Below are 25,756 nucleotides of genomic sequence, written 5' to 3' on the forward strand. Positions count from 1 at the left end.
AGGGCACATGCCCGGGTTGCTGGTTCAATTCCCAGTGTGGGAGCGTGCAGGAGACAGCTGATCAATGATTCTCTCTCATCATTGATGTTTGTATCTCTCCCTCTCTCTTCCTCTCTGAAATAAATTTATTTTAAAAGCTGTCACGGTTGGATCAATTCTATATCAAGGAAAAGAAAATTCAGTATTTCATGGAAGAGAAAAAGAAAGAGACTAAGAAGAGTCTTCAAGAAACTACCACCTTCTGGGCTGAAGCATGTTGTGTCATGGCCAGACTCCAGGAAAACTGGCTCAGAAAATCCACACTGGACTTGAAGAGCCTCCAAATATTTGGAATTAAGATATTTGTTGTCTATATCATTCTCTCTCCATACCCAGGTTCCTCACAACCCAGACCCCATGAGAAGCTGTGAAATCTTGGCCAAATTGCATTGGTCAAGGCACGTGCCTGGGTTGCGGATTTGCTCCATAGTGTGGGGTGTGTAGGAGGCAGCCGATCGATGATTCTCTCTCATCATTGATGTTTCTATCTCTCTCTCTCCCTCTCCCTTCCTCTCTGAAATCAATAAAAATATCTTTTTTTTTTTTTAAGTTTAGAATCAGCCCTCACCCTAACCTCTCCCCACCAGGACTCTGCTTTAGTAGGTCTGGGGATTGTACTCAGAAAACTGCATTTTCAGCCAGCACTGTAGATGGGCAGTGGTCTACAGTCTAAACCAGTGGTTTAGATATATTAGTGTTCATTCAAATACCTTAGAAGCCACATTTCAGCACCATACCAAGAGGCTACAACGTATGGCTTTAAGAATTTATGGTATTTCCAAATACACTCAAAACATAAGGTGTTGATTTGAAAGATTTTGAGAGAAAACCATTGAAAAACTCCTGGGGTTCCTACTATTTCATTTGACTTACATTGGAGAGCAGGAGGGGATCACTAAGAAGGGACCTTCGTGTGAAGAAAGAGGGCTACCTAAGTGCTGGGACAGTCCTCCTCCTTTACCTCATCTCCAAAGTGTGTGTCCCACACCTATGTGCAGGTGTGTGAAGTTCCTGTACTTGGTAATTATAGTAAATGAATGTTTTTGTTTGCACAGCATCTATTCCCCTTTCCAGTAAGAACGCTTCAGTATTCCTCTGTGGAACTTTTTTTGGTCCTACGGCTGCAGTCTTGAAGCCCTGACCTCTGCCTGAGCAAGAGGTTGGCACCAAGGGGGACCAAGCAGATATTCTCTCTCCGGCTTTTGATTCTTGAGGAGAGTAACACAAAGACTTAAGAAGATCAGAGTTATCTTGAGGGAGGGCCCTGAGGAGAATGTGACTGAACACCGCCACGAGGATCTCACAGAGTTGGCTTCTGTCTTCCAATACCTGATTCTTCGGCTTTTCCCTCAATTCTACAAGCCATGAGCCTCAGTCTTCCAAGCTTTCTGCTTAAGGTAGAGAGGTCTCAGTTGCCCGCAGTATAATCTAAGACACAGCAATTAAAATCGTTGCAATTAAAATCTATAATTAGAGGTAAAGTCTTTAAAACAAATTCTTCCTGGGAGCAGGGACACACTGACCTAAGTTTTCGCTCCAGTGTAAATGTCTGAGAGCAGAGCCTGAGCAGCACTGGATCAGGCAGAGGGGAGTGAAAGGGCTCCATGGCTTGACGTCAGTTCTACTACTGGGGTCGGGAGGAAAGGGATGACTGGGGTATAACACATAAATTCCACTTCACAAGTTTGCACTGAGTGTACACGAGATAAACACCTTGCTGGAAATTCTCGATACTTTTGTTCCATAGTTTCTGCTCAGCTCTCTCAGCTCCTGAGTTCCTATTTTCAGGCTAAACTTCCAGGGTAAAGCAGGCATAATTACTGGGACACATAAACCTAAGACATCAATTCATGAACATGAGAACGCATAGTATTAAATTTAGTCCTCATTTCCTTCTGTGGCCCCTAGGGGAAAATAAGAACATCCTGTCCTTCGAATCATTTGGGTTAAATCCTAGTCATTTGTTGACCTCTCCCTTCCCCCCATTTTGAAACAGACCTATAATTCTTGAAGACTCTAAGAAATTGACTTAATTCATGTCTTATAAGCAGTGTTCTTGGGACAATACAAGTTTCTCACAACCTCTTTCCTAGTGATTACTGAAATTAAGTCACAACAGATAGATAGGATGCTGAAGTAAGTATGCTTATGTGGACCACGCCCAGGGAGAGATAAGGAGCATGTGATAGTAAGGGAAATCTAATCACTTGCAGATTATATGCAGCATAAATGAAGATCAAATGTGAACACCCTAATTAATTTTTTATTTTTGTTTTTAATGGTGGTTGCTATTTGTGAAAACTAACATAACAACAAAATATGGATATAAATCTATGTTAAGTTTGCATGGCAAATCATTTTCATTTCAAAAAGGGGTGGGGATCATTCTTATCATTGAACCATAAAATAGGATTACTAACTTTTTAAAATATTTTTTTATTGATTTTAAAGAGGAAGGGAGAGGGATGGAGAAATAGAAACATCAATGATGAGGGAGAATCATTGATAGGCTGCCTCCTGCACACCCCCTACTGGGGATCGAGCCCACCACCCAGGAATGTGCCCTTGGCTGGAATCAAACCTGGGACCCTTCAGTCCCCAGGCTGACACTCTATCCACTGAACCAGACCGGCTAGGGCAGACTACTAACTTTTACTGAGCACTTACTATGTGCTAGGTACTTTTCAAACTGCTTTATAATGTAAATACCTCATTTAATCTTTACAACAACCCAGTGAGTTATTGTCCTATTATCCTTGCTTAGAAGCAATGGAACTGAGCCACTGAGAAATGAAGTAATTTGCCTAAAGAGCTGGTAAATGGCAAAGGTTGGGTTTTGAATCCAGATAATAAAATGGCTCCAGAATCTGGGCTCTTAACCCTTTTCCTACTACCTTCCAACACTGACCAATTAGTGAAACAGCACCTGCTCTTTCCTTCTATCATCATTTGAGACCCTTCTAACACTCACTTTGAATATTTAAAATTACATTTTGAAAACTACCTGAGCCAGGTAATCAATATGAACAGGCTTTCTAGGAGCCAAATTGCTTGGAGGTTACTTGTTTACTAATCAATGAGCCTTTCCAGCAGCCTTGACAGAAATTTACTTACTCAGATTTCACATCAAGTAAAGTAATGAGAAGGTAGGGGTCTAATCTAAGTCAAGTCTACAAATACGTGAACAAGGACTTGGTTTTCAAATTCCCCAAAGGTCATACCCTGTTCCAGTGGATTGGAGAAGGGGGAATGAGTGGCAATGTCTCTCAGAAAAGTGGGTTCTTTTTCTGATTGGTGGTTTTTACTTCTTTGCCAGGGAGGTCGTTGAGAGACCAGTCTGGATTTGCATCTGGGAGTGAGGAACCTGGGTATGGAGAGAGAACGATATAGACAACAAACATCTTTTCATACTGCGTAGTGCCATGTATTTAATCGGAGGGGTCGTCCGTTTTCTCTAGCAGGAACTGACCCTCTCTTCCCCAATTCCTTTGAAACTCTTTATATGTCCTATTTAGCCTGGTGCTGTTGTACTTGCTAAATGCATGCCTTGTGATTTATGCATGGCAAGTTATGTCACCTCTCTGAGCCTTAGTTTCTTCATTTGAAAAATAGTATCAATGATTCTGATTTAACAGGATTGATAAGATTATTAAATATAACATATGTAAAATGCCAAGTACAATGCTTGATATATAATCACTCATTAAGTGGTAGCTATAACAATTATTATTTCTTCTTATTGTTAATAAAACTATAAGAATTATGTCTTCTTAGTTATTGAAGGAGAAAATAATATTGATAATGAGGCAGATATTTATTGAACATTCACCATTTGCTAGGAGTTTCTCATTTATTATCTCATACATGGTGATTTTGCAGTCTAATTACTTCATACATTTGTATTTATTGCCCAACTAAATGATTAGAGCATAGGCTATGTCATAAGGTTTCTTTTTAAATAATCTTCCCAGTACCAAACTAGTTCATAATTTATAGCAAATGCTTAAGAACTATTTGTTGCAAATGATACAATGGTCTGTAGTTCTAAAATTTAATGACTTGCATTACGTCAAATTATAAGCTGGTCTCAAAAATCAGATCAATTTGTTTACAATTTAGAACTTGGGTTTAGATACATCAGTTGCTTAAAAAGCATGCTGGTGAAAGCTCTGCCTTCCATTCATTCAATAAATATTTTTGAACACCTACTATATGCCACATTCTGTTTTAGGCAACTAACAAAGGCTTCAAAAATAAGGAAACGATGGCATTCATTTGTCTGTATATCTGGCATGTTTGTAAACTTCATTTTTGCAGTTGCTTATTCCTTCCAAGGGACTGGCTCATATGTTGGAATCTAAGCACTTAGAGGATATACAAAACATACGGCATAATGAACAGTTAGGCTCTGGAGTCAGAAAGACTGGGTTGCATCTCAGATCTACAAATTCTTTGCTCTGAGATCCTGGCAAGTTACCTATCCTCTCTAATCTTCAGTTCCTTCATCTCTAAAATGAAAATAATAGTACCTACCTTCAAGGATTATTTTAGGTATGAAATAAAATAATGCATATAAAGCCGTCAGTACTGGCATACTATCAGAACTCAAAATATTAGCTATTACTAAATTATGAGTTCTAATTTCTCCATCAAGCATACTAAGGACACTAAACAAGAAGAATGCACCTGGAAACTCACTTTTGAATAAGGAGAGAGGGAATGAACATATACTTAATTCCATTATGTGTCAGGCATTAGAGTAGAAGCTCTGCATATGCCATTTAATCCTCACAACAACACAGTCAAACAGGTACTGTTTTGCAGGTGAGGATAATAGGACTCAGAGAGGTGTGTCTTGCTCAAGTTTACCCCAGAGACCTGGTGGAGCCAAAGTTAATCTTCTCTGAATCCCTCTCACATCATGAAAAAGGACCCACCTACATTTCACTCATAGTGTCTCTGAGAGTCTACACACATTGCATTCTTTCTATAGGATACCTGTGCCCAAATTTTGCTGTGCGAGAGAATCATGCAGGGTGCTTTAAGAAAAGCCCTCAATCCAGGGGTCCGCCCCGAACAAATGTAATTCAAGGATAAGACCCCAGGATCAGCATTTTAGGAAATTCCTAAATCATGACTCTGTTAGAAAAGGAAGGTAGAGAATGGAGTTATTGTTTTAGACAATACAAATTACAAGTATTTCTGCTGCAGATAGTTCCTGATCACATTCTAGAAATAGTGCCATAAGGATGAAAACAATCACATAATTCAGATATATATATATATATATCTCCATGATTAGTTGAAATCTTAAGGCATGTGATCATGTGATGAAAAGATACATAGGTAAACTGACATATTTTAGGGTTCACACAGCAATTGCATGCTTTGTATTCACTTTGCAGTTTCTCTACACAGAAACTGATAACTCTAATTGATTTTGTATGAGTTTTTATGTGCTACCTATGAATGAGCCTCTCGTTGGGAGAATCTTATTTATATTAGTTGATTATTTACTAGTTGTTTGTTTATTAGAAGTTATTGTGACAATTTTAAAAGGCTCCACCAAATAGATTTAAATAAGGATAAATACCTTTAAAATAAAGAAGGTGGGGGAAGAGAACCCTAGAGCTGATAGTTCATTAATGTTACAGAAATTATCCGGCCTGATTACTTAAACAGGTATATAAGGACCTGTCAGATATTTGGCTGAGGTAATTCCTTGAGAATAAACCATATAGGTCACATAGTGCTAATAAAATATGTTGAGGCATCTTTGCTATTGCCCTGATTATGTCTCCTTGGGGAATGGAGAACTCATTAGCATGAGTTCCCTGTCAGTCCTTCCTGCTCTGTTCCCCAAGTACTTTCCAGATGGGCTTGGCACAAAAGGGTGATCGAAATGTACGTAGCATGGCCAAGTTTCAGATGAATGGCTCATCTAACCCCTCCGATTAAATACATGGCACTACGCAGTATGAAAAGGCTGTTGTGCTTCACTGACTTCACTTTTCTGTCTGAGAGCTTGAAAAAGGGAAATTTTGCAGAAGGAAGGGGGGAGGGCTGTCTGTAAAATCTTGGTTTTTCATATTCCACTGCAGATGCACGTTTCCCAGACCAGGGGAAAGCTTCAGAACGGAGAAGCTAAATTGGGAGCAGCAGGGGGTGTGTGTGTGTGTGTAAACACACAGGGAGAGAGAAAAACCTGTTTGCTTTCTGAAACAATAAGTAGTAAAACAGGTTGTTTAGAGTAGAGTCCCTTGAACTAGATATTTGATTGTAAGTACATCTGCATATAACAATACCTTATATTACCTAGTACTTTTGAAAGTTTCAAAGCATTTTCATATTTATTATTTCATTTGAACTTCATAACAACCCTACGAAGTAGTTACAGCAGGTATTATATCTACCATCACCACCACTTAAAAGATGGCTAAACTGAGTCATGAGCATGTCAAGAAACTTGTTTGAGGTCACATAACCACTTGGTGTCACAGCTAGAAGAACGAGAGCACTGGAATTTTGAAACTTAAGCCTGTGTTTTCTTGGCAGAAAGTGTCTCAGCTACTGTTTGATCTACCCAGAGTTCATGTGGAGATTTGTGGCTACAATTTAATTGGAGAATACAAATCAGGCATGCCTAAGAGCTCTACAGAAAGGAGATTGTTTCTCTTAGATCGGGACTGTGTTAGAGAAGGGAAGTAGAGAATGGAGTCAGTTGTTTTGCACAATGCAAATTACAAACAAACAAAAACACTTTGTAATCAGCTTCTAGATATTTGGGGGCTATTCATTCATTAATTTGTGCATTCATTTTTTTAAAAGTATCTATTAAGTGTCTTTATATAAGAGACTGTGCTTAGACCTTTTGGGAAGATGCAAAGAAATGCATTTAATTTTGGGGGGGGGGGTTGCTTTGAATTATACAGATAATTGCCATTATAGTCATTGTCTAATACCACCTGGTAATGAAATAAAATGCCTTACTGGCAGAAGAGCAAGATAAACAAAAACAAATGAAGAAACTGGGTGACTAATTTCTTTCAATTTTCTTCCTATAGGAGGCATTTTTTTAAAAATCCAGGTGATAAATTGTCCTGCCAGATACACAAAACACAAAATTTGCTGTGCCGTCTAATATAACACAGACTTTAACTGTAACATTTGCATTAGTGCCAGGTTCCTTATTAGGAATGCCAGATCAGGATTTAAGAGAAAATGTTCACCCTGACCGGTTTGGCTCAGTAGATAAGAGTGTCGGCCTGCGGATTGAAGGGTCCCAGGTTCGATTCCGACCAAGGGCATGTACCTTGGTTGCGGGCACATCCCCAGTAGGGAGTGTGCAGGAAGCAGCTGAATCAATGTTTCTCTCTCATCGACGTTTCTAACTCTCTATCCCTCTCCTTTTCCCTTCCTCTCTGTAAAAAAAATCAATAAAATAATAATTTTTTTTTTTAAAAAAGAGAGAGAAAATGTTCGTATCTAGCCCAAAAAGTAACTTCCAACAAGCATCTCTGAAGGCTAGGATTAATTCTCTACAATACTTTCCCCTGCCCAACTCCAAAACCAGCTTTCCCTCTGGGCAGGCATGTTTAAGGATGTAGACAATGGGCATAAGAAAACGGACAAGAGTTGGAGGCCCTGTCATTCTGTGGAACATAAGCAAGTGTTCTAAGTTTCCTTGGAGATCACCTAAAAAACAAACAAACGAACAAAACCCAAAATTTCCCTGGACAAACTTCTTTACTTTCTAGCATAAACACCTCCAAACCAGAAGGCAAAATTTGTGCTAATATTTACATACATTATAAGTACTTGTTTGATATAATTCTTTAATTTATACTACATGTGCACAAATACTGTCATTGAGTGAAACTACTTTTTTGTTGTTGTGACAGGTCCTGCTCAGCTCCCAATGTGTATATGTGAAACAGTGTGTATGTTCATACCTATTGTTTATTTGCCTCACGTGTGTTAACCCCACCTCTGTCCCTACTCTGTCCTCATCTGTGTTTCTAATTTTTCCACTTGTGATATTACAGGGTTAGAGTCAGTGAGCTCTAAACTCTATTTCAACTGTACCATGTGATGTGCTCCAGTTTCTAAGTGGTTTTGTTGCTATTAAACATACATTAAATGTATTCCAGTTAATCAGTATCCTTAGCAAGATAGTAGGGTCCGGCTTCAGGGAAATTTAGCACAAGTCGAATAAAATTAAGTTTATTTCTGAATAATGATAAATAACAAACTTGGTTATACATGTAAAATATTTATTTTTAAAAACCATGTTTTTATTGATTTTTAGAGAGAGAGGTAGGGAGAGGGATAGAGAGACAGAAACATGGATGAGAGAGAAACATTGATTGGTTGCCTTCTGCATGCACCCTGCTGGGGATTGAGCCCACAACCCAGGCATGTGCCCTGACCGGGAATCGAACCATGACCTCCTGGTTCATAGGTTGATGCTCAACCACTGAGCCACGCTGGCCCAGCTGCTAAAATTATTTTAAATGTTACATATTTTGGGTTTTCTATAAATAATATTGTGATTTTTATTTTACTTATTTTATTTTTAAAAAATATATTTTATTGATTTTAGAGAGGACGGAGAGGGAGAGAGAGAGAGAAACATCAATGATGAGAGAGAATCACTGATTGGCTGCCTCCTGCACGCCCCCTCTGGGGATCCAGCGGCAACTCAGGCAAGTGCCCTTGGCCAGAATCAACCTGGGACCCTTCAGTCCAGAGGCTGACGCTGTATCCATTGAGCCAAACCAGCTAGGGCAATATTGTGATTTTTATAACATGTGAACAGATTAACCTCTGTCAATAATATATTTTCTAATACTGAAATCTCAGGCATGCTTATAGGTATTAGTAGAACTTGACTCCATTGCTCCCAGCCACATAAATGAGTTTTATTTTATTATTCTTGTATTAAATACTAAATAACCCCTCTTTATATAGTTTCCATTTGGGTGCAGTGATTGAAAATGAAATATTAGCACAAAATACTAATCCGTTTCAAGGTACAGGGATTTATTTTTGCCCAGACCACAATGTTCGAAGTTATCAGGGCTCTTTAAAACTAGTGCCTCTAGCATTTCAGTGACTCACATTAAATCGGTCCCTCGATCACCCAGTTTATTTTAACCTTGACCTCCCACAGCTGTACTGCTTTCCTAGGTCCAAAAAAACTCCCCGCTTCCACCCTTTTCTGCTTCTGATGAAGCAATCGCGGGGAGGACAAACCAAACCCATTCCTTTAAGAAAGATTCCGCCTCCTCTCTTATAAGCAAGCGCCTCATGCTAATTGTGGAGTCTCTTCTAAGTCACAACACTTTACTACTCAGCACTGGGAGAAGCTGCTGGCTGCTGCTGGCTGCTGGCGGCTGCTGCTGCCGCTGCCTCTGCCGCCGCCGCCGCCGCGCGGGTCTGAGGCTGCGGCGGGTTTCTGTGCAGCACTGCAGAATCCACACCTAGAAGACCCGCGTCTACTGCCCTGCACAGAAGAAAGCCTCGCATCCTCAGCGGGTAAGCACGATTTTTTTATCCAATTTTGCCCAGAAACTGTGTGCAAGGGAGAAGATTGCTCATCAGACATGCTTAAAATGGGTTGTGTTAATTTGCCTTCCTTTGATGGGGGGGAGGGGGGTCGTCTAGATTTGTGACTGGCAAATGCCCTGCACAGTGGAGACTATTGTCTGATGTGTGCCCATAACATACTTTTTTGGGGGGTGGGGGTGGGGGGCTATTCATAAAAAGGCTAACCTCAATGCAAGCAAAGGCTTTTCATTTTTTGCTTTTTTAAAATGCTTTTTAAAAGCCACTCCCAATATCTCTCTCCAATACTGCAGATATTCTTAAATGCCAAATAAAAATGACGGGTTGAGCATTTTTAAAAGTGTTTTCTCCCCAAAGCCAGGAAGCCTTCCTCACGATCCCATCACCATGCTTTATGATTTAAAAATCATAAAGCGTGGCTAGATTTTTGAGCAGATGGGAGATGGTGGTAGACTAAAAATGTCTATAGCCGTAGTCCAGTGAAGAGAGAAAACGAGGATACATGGAATCACAGTTTATGCCAAGACAAGATTCATTTTCCACGCTTCATATGTGGGAAGAGGAAACTACATTTTAATCAGCACATTTTTAGGGGAGAGGGCGGGGATGAAGACGAGGGGATGGCGTGAAGTATTTGAGGGGGAAGAGTCTGCAGGGGAGGAAGAAAAGGAAATGCACCGTGGCTTGGAAGCGAAGGGATCTTGGGTGGGGAATGAAGTTTGCTGTGTGCGTTCGGGTGGGGTGGACCCCAGGGACCATGAATAACCAGAATGGCGCTTGGAGGGGTGTGCTCGGGAATGGATGCTGGCCGGGGGTGGAGGACGTGTGTGCGGGAGGGATGTGCAAGTCGTGGGTGGCAGAGCAAGGTGCGCGTGGCGGAGAGGTCTGCTTCGAGACGAGGTTGTGGTGAGAAGCGTGGCTGGGCGGCGGGGTGGGCGGCCCAGTGTCACCTGTGGATGGAGCCACCTCCCGGCAATTGCATGTTGCAAAGTTTCCCAGGCCCCGGATTCATTCTGAAGGCTCGCGGCGCCTCGGCATTTCGCCTCCAGGAGGTCAGCTCTCATAAAGCCACAAGGGCGGCGGCCAAAGTGGGGGGTGAAGACCCTCGAAGGGTCCCAGGGTAGCAGGATTGAGAGAGCCCCTGCCCCTGCCCTGCCCCTCGGTGGAGGTAAGGGGGAGGAGGCGCCCCCACGGGCAACTGTGCTCAGGAGAAAAATCCAGGCCCCTCCGATGGGGGGCGTGCGGAGCTTGGACCTCAGCAGTGACCCAGCCCTGCAGACCCAACGATCAGTGCGGACGGCAGAGGCGGACCCGGAAAGAGGCCGCTCAGCCTCCGAATGGGGGGGGTGGGGGATCTCGCCCAGGTTAGAGCGGGCGACATTTCCGAGGCGCTCCTCCTCCCCTCGCAGTCGGGTTTCTGTCGGGGTCGCTTCCGGCTCCGACCCTCAGGGGACGCCTCGGATCCGAGCTGCATCGCGGGGGGAAGCGGTGCCAGGCGGCCGCCCCGCGCCGACCCCTCGCGGAGGCCCCCAGGACCGCAGCTCCACGGACTGGGTGCTCGCGCGCGTGGAGGGGGCCGCATGGGGCGGGGCCAAAGCTCCGGAGGGGCGCGAGGGGACGAGGGGCGTGGCCTCGAGAAGGCGGGGCCAGGGGCGTCCTGTGATTCCGAGGGGCGGGGCTAAGCCGCGCAGAGGCCCAAGGGGCGGGACTAGGGGCGCTCGGGGCTGCGAGAGGCGGCCCGTAGGGGGTGGAGCCAGGGACGCTCGGGGGCCGAGGGGCGGGGCCACGGGCGCTCGAGAGGCGCCGGGCCAGTCCCGCCAGAGCGCGGTCCGCCGCCCGTAACGGTCGTCAGCACTCGGGGCGGGCGGGGAAGGAGTGGGGTTTAAATGATATTTTTGAGAACCGGAGCGAGAGGCGTCGGCGACTCAGGTGTCGCCGCTTCCTGCTGCCCGGGGCTCGGCTCCTAGTCCCACCTTCCTCACGCCTCCTCCCCTTTCCTGCCCTCCCCGCTGGAGCCTTGGGGCGCTTAAGAAGCGGCGGCGGCGGATCAGACGGCCGCTGCAGCGCCGGCGGCCGCGGAGAAAGAGGGAGGGGAGCACAAAGCCGGCTGCGCGCTCGGAGGTAATCCTGAGGGACGGGCCGGCGCTGGGGCTCAGCCCCTCCTCCCGGCGGGGCCGCGGCCGCTCCCGCAGGCTGGGCTTGCGGGGACCCTTCTGGGAGTCGCGCGGGGGTCGAGAACGCGGTGGCTCGCCGAGCCGAGGGGACTTCCTATTGGCTGCACCCGCGGCCGGGTGACTCCCCCCCCCCTCACCCAGGGGCCGGACTGGGAGCTTCGGGTTGGCCCGAGGGGAGCGGATTTGCGCGGAGGGTCTGGGGGCGCCGCGGGGTGGGCCCAGCTCTGTCCGGGGCGCATGTTGGGGGCGAGGGCGGGGAGTTGTAAGAATCTGGAGCGCTCTGCAGCGTCTGGGGCCCGGGCACCTCGCGCTCGGGAGGTGCGCTCCCGGCGGGTGGGAGGTTCCCGCGCTCGGGAAAGGTGGAGGTAACCCGGGAGGGAGCGCTGGTTCGGTTTGTTTTTCCTACTTAAGACACTTTTTGTTACAAGTTGGAAGCGTTCAGCCACCTTTCTCTAGTGACCCGCATCCCCGTCGTCGTCCCCCGCCCCCCAACATGCGCGCGCGCACAGACACACACCCCCACCCCCGCCCCCTAGAAACACGCGTTACCAGGTAGGTTGAGTTTTCTACCCCGGGTGACATGCAGAATTGGCAGCAGGTCCGGTTCGCCGGTGTTTGGGACACGTCCAGCTTCCTCGGAGGTATGCTGTTATAGCCAGGCAAGACCACAGAGACAGGTAGAAGAAGCTAGGCCTCTATGAAAATGCCAAGAATGGCCTCAGGTGAACTTTTTGTTGTTGTTGCTGCAGAGATTTAATTGCAAGTAGGTGCCCGTTTAAGATGGGAGCGTAAGGAAAACCACTAATTTCTTTGGCACGTGTGCCGTTGCAGTTGACCTGCTGGGGTGGTCTGGAGAGACATGGAATTCCACTCAGCCAAGAGGCCCGGCATGGCTATGCTATTATGCAAGTTGGGTGAAAGAGATGATAAGGTTCTGGGGCTTGGAACCAGCTACCTGAACCTATGTGCACGATTATGTTCAATTATGCATTTTAGACTTAGCAGGAATGAGGTGGTTCTTTTCTTGGGATTCAGTGTTTGTGCAGCATGTCCATGAGTACATCTTAATTTTGGCTTGAGAAGACATATAGTGAGGGTTTTTGTTGGAGAATAAAATAAGGGTACAGTGTCATTTGTCATTTGAAAATTAAGATGCCTAACTATTAAAATGTTTGTGTAATTAGGTATGAGAACGACTCATTTATAGGGTTGAGTTACTTTTGGAGCATAGGTATAGTTTTTATATCTCAGTCTCGATTGCATTCTATTTGCCCTGTAACTCGTTTTCCTTTGCTTAAATTAAGCACATTAACTTTGCAGGGGAAGGACCAGGACCTCCCCACCCCCCCCAAATGGCCACTTTTGCTATGTTTAACTTTTCATCTTCCTAAAGAGTTCAGTGTTAATATTGACCCCAAATGCTGGCATGTTGATAGCAGTAGCAGTTACTTTTGAAGGGGGGGAGGGGGGAAAGCAGTGTGTCTATTTTGAGTGTTAAACATAATTTAATAGTCCTTGAGATAGTTAGTTATAAGCATTCAGTATTTTGTAGGTTTTTACATGTGTGATATCAGGAAATGTTTGGTAATATTTAACATATGACTTAGGTGATCATCTACCTAGGAAATACTTTACATTATAGAAGGGTTGTATTTTCAGAATATAAATTTTATGTTCTGAAAAAGAACATTGTACACTTTGCTATTTCTAACCTCCTTTTTTCCCAATAATGTTATACTGTAATGGATCTGAGTTTTGCTCAATGGTATTTAAAGTATGGATTTGATGTTTGTAAAACCAGAATGTTTTTTGAGACTAAGAGCACATAGCACCAGCCCACCTCCTACACACAATCTAAAACCTAGATCAGTGATGGCGAACCTATGACACTCATTTTTTTGGTTTATTTTTCTTTGTTAAATGGCATTTAAATATATAAAATAAATATCAGAAATATAAGTCTTTGTTTTACTATGGTTGCAGATATCAAAAAATTTCTATATGTGACACGGCACCAGAGTTAAGTTAGGGTTTTTCAAAATGCTGACACGCCGAGCTCAAAAGGTTCGCCATCACTGATAGATACAGGGTGGGGCTCAACATCTCAACATCTAAGGTTGTAAGGCTTCCTGAAGCAGGCCTATTATGTATGTTTTATGTTATACCTAAGTCTGTACAGGTTGTTAGCTGTTTAATGTCACTGATCTCAAAGCAGTTTGTTAGCACTACTGGGCAAAACTTAATGCATGTCATCAGGATATAAGAAACATTTCTATTGAGAGAAGAAATCACATAAATGCATAGAAACCCAACTCTGAACAAACTGAGTGTATAGAATGTTGTGGGACAATAGTATAAGAACCTTAGCTTAACCCTGTTGTTATATGTAAAGTGCTTAGAATATAGTCTGGTGCCGAGTAAGTGCTTTATGTATTTATCATCAGTATATTAAAAACACTTTTTTGAGGATGGTTATATCATGCTATCCACCAAGTGAAGACTCAGCAAATATTTGTAACAGTCAATATTTATTTGCTCTACCTCTGTGCCAAGCACAGTTTTATATGATTTAATTTTCTTAATCCTCATGACAACCCAATGACTAAACAGAGACCCAGAGAGGTTAAGTATTTTACCCAAGGTATACAATTACCAGGTGGCACAGGTTAGACCTGAACCCAGGGTCTGGCCCAAGAGTAAGCCCATGTAACTAGTGAGCCCTTAAACTCTATTACACTCCTGGTAACAGTTGCAAATGATACTTCACAGTATGCCCAAGACTACAGCTGTGCATGTGTCTTGTTTAGCCACACCCTCCAATATTAATACCACCAATAGGTTGTGTTTAAACCTGAAGGGTGGTGATTAATCTGCATTAAGTAGAATCACCTTTTGACTTTGGAAGAGGATTTTCACACAACATATGTTTAGCTAGGATGCTAGAGTATGTTATTTTAATTACTAATAACATTAAAATCTTTTTTTTTTTAAAGCTTGCGAAGTATATAGGGCTCCACCTGGCCCAATCGGGCAATAATGCACCTACAAGAGGTTCAGGTTCTGCACTAAATCAGTGGGCCTGATCTTCTAATTACCAACACCATACCCACCTGAGATGGATTTTTAACTTATATCTGTGTGTTGCTGCTTCACCAGTGTAGTTGATAGGTAAAGCAAAATTAATTATAACCTAAATTAGGAGCCATTTTAAGTAATGTATAGAATTATTGTAGAGACCTGATAAGTCATTTTTTTTGACAAGTTAGTGAGATGTAATATAAGGGGAAAATGTTTAAAAATAAGCATATGTTGAATTTAAAAAGCTCAAGCTCTATCAGAGACACAAGTTACTAACTACTCTGTTTCTCACATTAAATAAACACAATATTCAGTGCTATTTCCAATTTCTTTGGAAATATTAAATTTATAGAGTTTGAATAGGAAAAAATTTAATGTCTAATCCAGAGTACTATTCTTCCCTTTAAACGTAGATACTCTATTTGAAATTAATTGACCAATCATAGGCTGTGTCATGTCATCCAGATTCAAAATGAGTGACCTAATACTTTATTTTATGTCTTCTGTGTTAACACTTTATCGTTGGATCTTGGGGTCCTTGCCAAAGTATTTATAGATGAGATTGTTATGAGGTCTTTCAGGTTCTGCTGGAGACTAAATCCTCTTGGCCAAAAGCCAAGACAATCTCAAATTTTTACTGTAATGGGTTGTATTATGAATCCTCTCTAAGTCATGCAGGTTAGAAGTCTTTTATTGGCAGTGACTTGAAAGGAAAAAAAAGTCTGTTATCCCTTATGTATGATAATTAGATGAATTTAATTATTTCTTTCTTCCAGCAATAGCTAGTTATGGACACACATGCATGTAACCATGCTACTTGGGGGATACTTTTCCTTTCAGGAAAGGTCACCTGGCATTCATGCAGTATTTCAATACTAACAGTATGCACAGAACAAGAACTACAACTGAAAATTAACCAAAAGTGTTGGAGAAAAAAGGTTCATGGGAATTTTCTTGTTTTATTTATCGTATGTGTATTTTAATGTTGATTTTTAAATATCTAAACAAGTTTCATAATAATGTTCAGACTTATTTGCACCGTTGAAAACATATCTGAATGTTAAGAAAGTACTGTGTAACTTACCCTACAGCCTTAGATGTTAGCATAGAAGAGAATCAGTTTCTTGTTTCCTTATGTTGAGTATCTTTGAAAAGCTGCATTAATAATCTCTTTTAGCTTTCTAGGACATTACTTACTACACTGAAGGAGCAATTTAACAAAGAATATCTTAGAAACCTTAAAGAATGAATGTGGCTGTCAGTGCTGTCTAGCATAACCCAAAAAGTGGTAGCCTGGTCACGAAAAGGTATGAAGTGGATGGAACCCATCTTTGATGTTGAAAGGTTTACCGTATTAATAAATTTCAGTCTTAGGAAGATAGTATAGACTAGTTTTTAACTATGCAAAAGCTGTACTGTTATTGTAAAAGACATATAGGGTTTGACATAATTATATCTTTATAACAAGTTTAGATCAAAATTGAGCTTTTACCTGATGTCAAGTCTGATCTGCATCATCACCATAAACTTTACATTTATTTTTTTAAAAAGTTGGCTTTAGTTTAAGCTTAATTGTGAATGGTAAGATTCCCTGATGTAAGATGAACTTTGAAACCTCTTTGCTTCAAATTGCCTGAAACTGGGCCTGAGGATATTGGTGTATGTATAGGTAGTACATTAACTAGCATTTAAGGTTGCTGCCTCCTCAAACAAAGCTACAGTTTGAACCTCAGGTTATGAAACTCACTTTTTTCTGCAGTAGCCATACATGATTTCCATAGGCTAAAAATTTCCCACAACCAGCCAACCAGGGGATAAAAACACTTTTTAGAAACTTAAGGGCAAAAACAACATAATGTTCTTAAAATCAATGTCTCAGGAAATATACTGTATATATTAATAAAATGTAATGTTCACAATGTGCACTAAGGCAAATCAACATCAAGGTAAGCAATGGATTAAGCAAGATGAAAGCCTAACTCTAGGTAACGTACATGAAGTTATTCTTTTTGGTAACTCTCATACCCCTTTAAATTTATCCTTGTAATTTTTACTCCCCATCTGCCACTTAGGACGTACCTCCTTGATGGAAGAGGGAAGGACAATGCAGGAGTGAGTTCAGAGCCTGCTTTACTCAGCTCCCATGGCTGTTGTTGATTGCCTGCTAGGAGAGTTGGAATTCCAATGATGTAAAAAGCAATCAGGCTGGAGAAATGCTGAGTTTTTCAGTATCTTGGGGACTTGATGTATGCCTTTAATTTGTCACCATCAGCAAAGTTTCTGTGAAGTTCTTCCACAATGGCTCAGCTCATCCTTTGCAAGCACAGCATTTCCTTTTTCCTTTTCCATACAATATTCTCATCCTGTCATCTTTCGATCTTCTGGAATGACTAAATGCCATAGCAAAAAGATGGATTTACTCAATATCCTCATGGAGAAGGTAATTAGGCTTATTTTATATGTTTGAAGAACTCTGTTTTGGGATCACGGCTTCCCCAGGGACTCTTTAAGAGCACTCTACTTTTAATCCTTCAGAAATTAGAGCTACAGTGGATAGAGTGTTGGCCTGCGGACTAAAGGGTCCTGGGTTCGATTCCAGTCAAGGGCACGTACCTCAGTTGCGGGCTTCATCCCCGGCCCTGGGTGTGTGCTGGAGGCAGCCAGTCAATGTGTCTCTCTCACATGGATGTTTCTGTCTCTTCTTCTCCTTTCCACTCTCTCTCTCTCTCTCTCTCTCTCTCTCTCTCTCTCTCTCTCTCAAAATCATTGGAAAAATATCTTTGGGCCCGGCTGGCATGGCTCAGTGGTTGAGTATCGACCTATGAATCAGGAGGTCACAATTCGATTCCCGGTCAGGGCATATGTCTGGGTTGCGGGCTTGATCTCCCAATGTGGAGTGTGCAGAAGGCAGCCGATGAATGATTCTCTCTCATCATTGATGTTTCCATCTCTCTCTTCCTCTCCCTCTTGAAATCAGTAATAAAAATATATTAGAAAAACAACAAACCCATAAATTTGAAAGATACAAGTTCAATTTGAAAAGAAAAAGAAAAATAATCTCCGGTGAGGATTAACCAAAAAAAAGGAAGAAATTAGAGCCAGCAACTGTTAACTGCATTGTCATTTCTAATCTCATTTGTCTTATTAATACATAAGAAAAAGATTCTGTAAGGTCAGCCTTTTAATATCTAAGGAAGTGGTTGGGGAAGGGTGATGGTCAGAGCTCAAGTGGGGTTGTGAATGGGCTTAAGTGCTTAGGATGAGAGGTGGAAATGGGAACGAGATGGCAGTGAAGTTGATATATTGGCCTTATTATCCCCACTCCCAGCTTGTAGTTGTTTTTTAACTTTAAAACAGTTTTCCTCTTATCTTCCTACTGTGACTTTTATTGCCTGGACTTTTATCTCTCCTAGAAAAAGGTGGAATTTTTTTGTTTGTTTGTTTTTGTTAATCCTCACCGGAGAATATGTTTCCATTGATTTTTTAGGGAGAGTGGAAGAGAGAGGGAAAGACAGAGAGAAACATCAATTGGTTGCCTCCTGCACACACCGACAAGGGCTTAGGACCAGGGGAGGAGCCTACAACCCAGGTACATGCCCTGACCGGAATTGAACCTGGGACCCTTTAGTCCAGTGGTTCTCAACCTTCCTAATGCCACAACCCTTTAATGCAGTTCCTTATGTTGTGGTGAGCCGCAATTTCGTTGTTACCAATTGAACATAATTAAAGCATAGTGATTAATCACAAAACAATATGTAATTATATATGTGTTTTCCGATGGTCTTAGGCGACCCCTGTGAAAGGGTCGTTCCACCCCCAAAGGGGTCGTGACCCACAGGTTGAGAACCGCTGCTTTAGTCCACAGGCTGACGCTCTATCCACTGAGCCAAATGGGCTAGGGTGAGAAAGGTAGAATTTTTAAGGGGATTCGCTATCATATTGCTGAAAAGTTTGGCTTTCAACTGGATGTTACACTAAAAAGATTTTACTTCCATCTCCACAACTGTCAGCTTTTTAAATTTCAAAAAGATCTTAAACAGAAGTAGCTTACTCATCATATAATAGTTGGGATCCATTTTGTATTAAAGTAAAATACATACCATTAATGAATCAGAAATCCATATTGCTTTACACATTTTTGGGGGGGGCAACACTATATAAAACCCTAATATGCAAATAGACTGAATGGCGGAACAACCAAACAACTGGTCGCTATGACGTGCGCTGACCACCGGGGGGCACACACTGAACATGGCGGGCGTCGGCAGCAGGCAGCAGAGCGTGGAACATGGCGGGCTTTGGCCGTGGCAGGATGGTGTAGCAGGTGAGCGGGGGCGTCAGACCAAGACGGGCGCCGGTTGCTGTCATTGGGGTGAGCCTCTGGTGGTTACTGAAAATTCTTTGCTCCTGTGTGCCATGGTCTCGCCCTGGCCCCGCCCGGCGCTCGCACCCACTGCCGGTGCTGGCCCTACTCGCACCTGGCGCCAGCCCCGATCGCTCAGCACCGTCAGTGGGTGTGAGCGGTGGCTGCTGCCCTGATTGCCCCTCAGGAGCTTCACCTTGCACCCGCTGACTGTGCTGGTCCCAATCACTCTGCGCCATCAGCGGTTGCGTCAGTGGGTGCAAGCGGGGCTGGTGCCGTCAGCGAGTGGGAGCAGCAGCGGCAGCGGTGGGAGCAGAGCTGCCAGCAGACAGGTGGCTGGGGGCCGCGGCAGGGGCGGGGAGGATGGGCCAAGACCCGCCCCTGTGCCCACTGCAGCCTCGCGGCCCACAGTTCCTCAAGGTGCACAAATTCGTGTACTGGGCCCCTTATATCTAATAATTTTTGTATTAGGATGTTTGATTCTTTTTAAGGGGTTATCACAAATTATTTTAAATAAAAAATGTTGAAAGTAATACATCTTTTATTAATCTTAGCGAATGTTGATAATGACAGAAATCATAGTTCTGCACACTTTGTTATTGTTAAATACCCTAATGAAATATTTGATAGATAGACAAGGATCTGGTCACCTCTATAGTAGAATGTAATGGGGAAGGAACATTTTATGCCTGAATATCTGCTTGACATAGTGAAGGCTCTGAGAAGCTGATCACTTGGTAATCACTTAAGTTAGGTGATTTTATGTTGTGTTTGATGTTTTATAATCTGAACTTTCCTGGGCTCTTTAAAAGTGTCTGGTTGGGCCATCAGTTTTTGATGAATGTATTTCTGGAGGGATTGTGACTATCAGTTAAGTACTTTGAAGAGAGAATTCCTGCTTTGTATCACACCTGAATGTCAAAGAACATGGTCCTTTGAGGTTGTCTAATTTGGGCTCAAAGGAAGAGTGCCATCTACTGAATGGCCAGCATCAAGTTGAGCAGCCCCAAGTTTTTCTTAGGGAACTCTCATCTGACTTTGAGAAACCAGGCTCAGCTTCATTGAAGGATCTGGCAGAATCTTGGTACTGAGTGGAATTGTTGCTTGCTTAATTTTAATTATGCTTCCCAGCAGGAGTCGTAGGCACATGATGAAGAACTAATTCACTACTTGTTGAAATGCATGGGAAAGGAGCAACTAAGTTGTTGAGACTTTATATTTAAAAATAGCTTAGTGATGGTGCAGTCATTAAAAGCGGTAAAGAAAATTATTTCAATGAGGTATGCATCATTAGTGGCTCTGGTTATTGATGGCTTTTGCAGATAGTAATGATGATGTTTGAAATTTATTTGAGCTTAAAATCATCAAACAAACAAAAAATCATCAAACAGATCATGTGCTTAACTAGAGGTAGAGTTTTAAGAGATGATTATTTTTTTTCTTGCATTTTTACTTTGTCTCAGTTTCTAAGGCAGTGATTCCTACATGAGTGAATTCATTTTTTTTTCAGAGTGAATTTTGTTGTTTTGGTTTACTCAAGTGGCCTCTTGTTTTTTTCTTTCTATTTTTGGTCAAGTTTTCCCAAATTTCCAGAAAATGCCGATGATACCGTGGGTAGAACTGGAGGTAGTAGAACCAGTATAGGCCAGTGGAGGTTTAGCACACCTGGAATAGGCCTATCAAAGCCAGATAAGAGGGAACTTGGACAATTTGTATTGAAAGGAAGCTTTGAAATTGTTATGATAAGAAGATCTTTGTTGTTATTATTTAATCAGTAACCATTTTTTTTTCACCCCTTAAAACCTGCCAAGGATTATGTTAAGCACTTGACATAAATTATCTGAAGTTAAGTAACTTGCCCAAGACCATACAGTTAATAAGTGGTAGAGCCAAGATTTGAGCCCAGGGCCAATTTCCTTTAAACACTATGCTTACTGCTAATGCATTTAAGCCCATTCTTGCTGGAAACTGCACAAAAAACTTGAACCAAGATTAGAATGATATTTCTGACTCTGCTGGAAAACATTGGTGGTTTTTTGTTTGTTTGTTTTTTAAGAAGGTGATGAAGTGGGTAAATAGGATTGAGATTTCACTAGAATCAGGAATTATGTTTATATGGACCTTCAAATACTTGTTAATTGATTTTGTCTATAATGTTCATTTCTTTGTTCCTTTTGCTATATTATATATTAATTTAAGCCACAAGGAAAGTTTATTATTGAAACATTGAAGTGTATTATTTCATGTTGCTTAGAATATGCTACTTCATGGGAGGAGATGTTGAATTATTGAAGGGTTTTATGCTGTGTTTGCGGGGGTTGGGGGGGTGGGGGATCCAGTTGGGTTGGGGTGGAGTTTGTTAGTTGTCTTTCTGTATTTTGCTTGCTCCTATATACTTTTAGGTAGTAGTACTTTTTGGTATGGCAGTGATATCCCATGCCCACAGAACAGTAAAATTTAATCATGTGCCAGTTTGAGGTCCTGGGGGAACCTTAACTTCTCATGCACACCAAGTATGCACTGTAGACCAACTAAATACCGTACTTCACATATAAGTACTAATACTTTTGAATGCATGTACCCACTCAATTAAGAGATATTTAATACCTGATTACTATTTGAGTGTGTGTTTTTTAAACATTTCAACCTTAAAAGGCATTCTTACTACTTTGAAAGGTTGGGAATTACTGATTTTGTATAACCAAAAACTTCTAAAATTAAAGTTCAGTGATGGTTGTGCTGTGTATTTTAAACTCAATCATTTTTTTAGAACTTCTGACTCTTCCCCTTCATGTGTAAGAAAATTAATATGTTATCTTCCAGAAAACCTCCATAGGGATATCAATTACGTATAAAACTCTTTGGAATTCTGACTTGACTTTCCAGTCAAACATAGAGGTCAGCAACAACTAAGATGACAGTACAAAAGATGTTACTTGACAGTGTGTGCTGTATGCTAAATGACAGGTACAGATAACAAATGTCACAGGTCATCTGGTCAAGAATACAGCACCATAGATGGAGTGGTCAAAAAAAGATCCCCAGGAAAGAGGAACAGGGGTGGGCTTTGACAGACAGGGTAGGATTTCACTAGGTGCAGGCTATGGAAAGAGTTATGGCAAGAAATTACTGTCCATGAAAATAATAAATCTTTTTCTGTAACTAGAGGCCCGATGCACGAAATTCGTGCAAGGGGCTTGCCCCCCCCCCCCCCCCCGCCACTGCCGTGGCTGCCTCTGCTTCGGCCCCCACCCGCTGCAGCTTCGTCCAGAAGGTCGTCCGGAAGGACATCTGGTCTAATAAGCATATTACGCTTTTATTATTATAGATCAGTGGTTCTCAACCTTCCTAATGCCGCGACCCTTTAATACAGTTCCTCATGTTGTGGTGACCCCCAACCATAAAATTATTTTCGTTGCTACTTCATAACTGTAATTTTGCTACTGTTATGAATCGTAATGTAAATACCTGATATTTACATTATTTTCATTGTTACAAATTAAACATAATTAAAGCATAGTGATTAATCACAAAAACAATATGTAATTATATATGTGTTTTCCGATGGTCTTAGGCAACCCCTGTGAAAGGGTCGTTCGACCCCGAAAGGGGTCGCGACCCACATGTTGAGAACTGCTGTTATAGATGATAGGAAATAGTTTATAACAGTGGCTCACAATCTCTTTCCATTGTAAGGCTCTTGAAGGCTAGAACATACATACCCCTATTACTAATAGCACCAAGGACATACCTCCCTAAGAGGTATATTAGAATATTAGAGAGGTGGGGTTTCTGAACCCCACATAAAAATGACTAGTTCATAGAAACATACTTATATTGCTATTTGAAGCTAATAATGCTTGGGAAAGTTGGTATTTGAAAAAAAACTTTAGAAATCCTCATCATTCCCATCACTAGACAAGGAAAGTCTCCTTTTGGGAAGAGGTTTACATTTTTAAAAAAATCTAAATTTGTCCATCATGTACTTTGCTGAATGCTAGAATATAGTTCTGTTGATACCTCTGTTATGATTTTTAAAGCTAATGTATGGATAGATAGAGTTGTTGATATTAGGATATATAACAGTGATGGCGAACCTTTTGAGCTCGGCATGTCAGCATTTTGAAAAACCCTAACTTAACTCTGGTGCCGTGTCACATATAGAAATTTTTTGATATTTGCAACCATAGTAAAATAAAGATTTATATTTTTGATATTTATTTTATATATCTAAATGCCATTTAACAAAGAAAAATCAACCAAAAAAATGAGTTCGCCTGTCACCTCTGACACATGTGTCATAGGTTCGCCATCACTGATATATAATCATTTCTACTTAATTTTTGTAAATAACATTGTTTGGTTTTGGATTTTAAACAGTTTGTTCCAAAGTGTCTGAATACTCTTGGACTTACTAATGTTTATCACCTACTATATGAAAATACTTAGTGTAATTATTCAAGATATTTTGGAGCAAGTCACTTTCTTTTTTAGTTTTCTCATATGTAAATATGTGAGGGGATGGGATAGATTGTCTTAAGATTCATTGCCACAGTTTGAAGATGCAGTGATTATATCTCCAAAGGAAGTGAATTCAACAACTAATGGTTTTAGTTAGAAGGTGGCCAAGAAATCTGTGATTGTACTATGTGAAGGTATTGCGATTGGGCCTAATAGAAGCCCAAAGCCATGGAAGTCCTTGGCTCAACATTTATGTGTCAATTGAGAAAAGGACATTATCACTCCAAGAACTTGTCAACTCCCAGTTTATTTTAGTTCTTCAGAAGCTAAAGGACCTTGGCAATGGATGATGGACAGATCCTTTTCAAAAACAATGAAATGAGCAAGGATAGCAGTTTTCCCTAAGCAGCGGTCGCCAACCTTTTGGACTTCACGGACCACCAGTGGTCTCCGGACCACCGGTTGGCGTCCGCTGCTCCAAAGGTTTCCTTAAACCAGCAGTTGCCAACCTTTGGTGACCACTGCAAGCAGACTATAAAAACATTGTGGCATATTTTTCTAGAAATGGTGCTTTCCATTGTCACCCCAACTTTATGTTTAGTATATTAATTCCTTATAAATATTTCATTGACTTCTGTTTAGATCTTTTATTTTTATTTTAAAAATACATTTGTATTGATTTCAGAGAGGGAAGAGAGATAGAAACATCAATGATGAGAGAGAATCATTGATCAGCTGCCTCCTGCACCCCCCCTACCTGGGCATGTGCCCTTGACTGGAAGTGAACCCGGAACCCTTTAGTCTGCAGGCCGATGCTCTATCCACTGAGCCAAACCAGCTAGGGCAGATCTTTTCTTTTTTGAGCAGCTTTATGTTTCCTTTCATTTGTTCACTTATTCATTCAACAAATATTTATTGAGCACTTACTATGTGTCAGGCTCTGTTCTAAGTGCTGAAAATTCAGCAGTAAGCAAAACAGACAACCTTTCTGCCCTAATGGAGTTTATATTCTTGGAGGTAAATAGAAAAAACAAGTAGAGTGTATGTTGTGTGGGCGTGGATGTTATGAAGAAATGTAGAACAGGGAAGGAAGATAAAGGGAGTGTTTGGGGGTAATGACAAATTTAAATCTAATGGTGAGGTGAAGTCCTCACTGAGAAGATGACACATGAGCAAAGAATGTATCTCATATCAAGGAGAAGATCATGGCGACAAGGAACAAGCCCAGAGGCCCTGAGGCCCAAGTGTATGTGGCATGGATGAAACAGAATGAGGGATGGGTGTTGGGAAGCCACTGGATGGCTTTGAACAGAAGTGGGACATGATCTGACATAGGTTTTAAAACAATTCTTTTGGTTGTGTTTTGACACTAGAGCATACTGATACATTAATTGTGGTGAGAGATAATGTGTCTGGTAGAGATGGTGAGATAGATTGAATTCTAGGTATATTTAATTTGGAGGCAACAGGATTTACTAACTGGGATATGGGGGTAGGTGTGAGAGAAAGAAGTCAAACTTGTCACCAAGGTTTGGAGTCTAAGCAAAAGTTATAGGGGAACAAGTTTAGGGTGTGGGAGAGAACAGGAGTTCAGTTTGAGGAATGTTAGGTTTGAAATGTCTACTAGACATCCATTTGGAGATTTTGAGGAGGAAGTTGCTATGGGTGGAGATCAGTGCATTGTTATAAACTTGAGAGTTGTCCTTTTCCTCTTTCATTTTAAATATTTGCATATTTAATCCCTTTGATGACTAGAATAAACTTTGCTGTAATAGGGGTTTGATCTATTCCTTTACATCTTTATGCTTTGAAGACATTTAGTCTATCTTGTAAAATCTTGAATTTATTTTAACTTCTGAGCACCCTGGGTCCCAAAGGAAATATTTTTCTCTACAGATAGGACAATTTGCTTTCAATGAAAATGTGAAAATAAAAATAGTGTTGTTACTGCCCTTTAAAAATGTGTGTGAATGTAAAATGTAAAATGGAATGTAAAATTTTAGCTATTCTTCCAAAAGTTAATGTGGTTTGATAGTTAAAAATAGTAACATATATAAGTTATCATTATGACCCA

At 41.6% G+C, this 25,756-nt stretch overlaps 1 protein-coding gene across 4 annotated transcripts in view; it reads left to right on the forward strand.

Moving 5' to 3' along the window:
* Window positions 1-9,383: 9,383 nt before the first annotated feature.
* ADD3 (adducin 3) overlaps window positions 9,384-25,756 on the forward strand; it is a 119,287-nt gene continuing 102,914 nt past the window's right edge. For 3 of the 4 annotated variants that reach the window (XR_002829084.1, XM_006088111.3, XM_006088113.3), the window contains exon 1: window positions 11,431-11,727. The gene's annotated coding sequence lies outside the window, so the exon portion shown is untranslated. Of the gene's footprint in view, window positions 9,577-11,430; window positions 11,728-25,756 lie in introns of those variants that run through there. The other variant, XM_006088112.3, reaches the window with a different exon arrangement.

The sequence above is a fragment of the Myotis lucifugus genome, unplaced genomic scaffold (genome assembly GCF_000147115.1).
Source record: "Myotis lucifugus unplaced genomic scaffold, Myoluc2.0 scaffold_44, whole genome shotgun sequence".
Lineage (NCBI taxonomy): Eukaryota > Metazoa > Chordata > Mammalia > Chiroptera > Vespertilionidae > Myotis > Myotis lucifugus.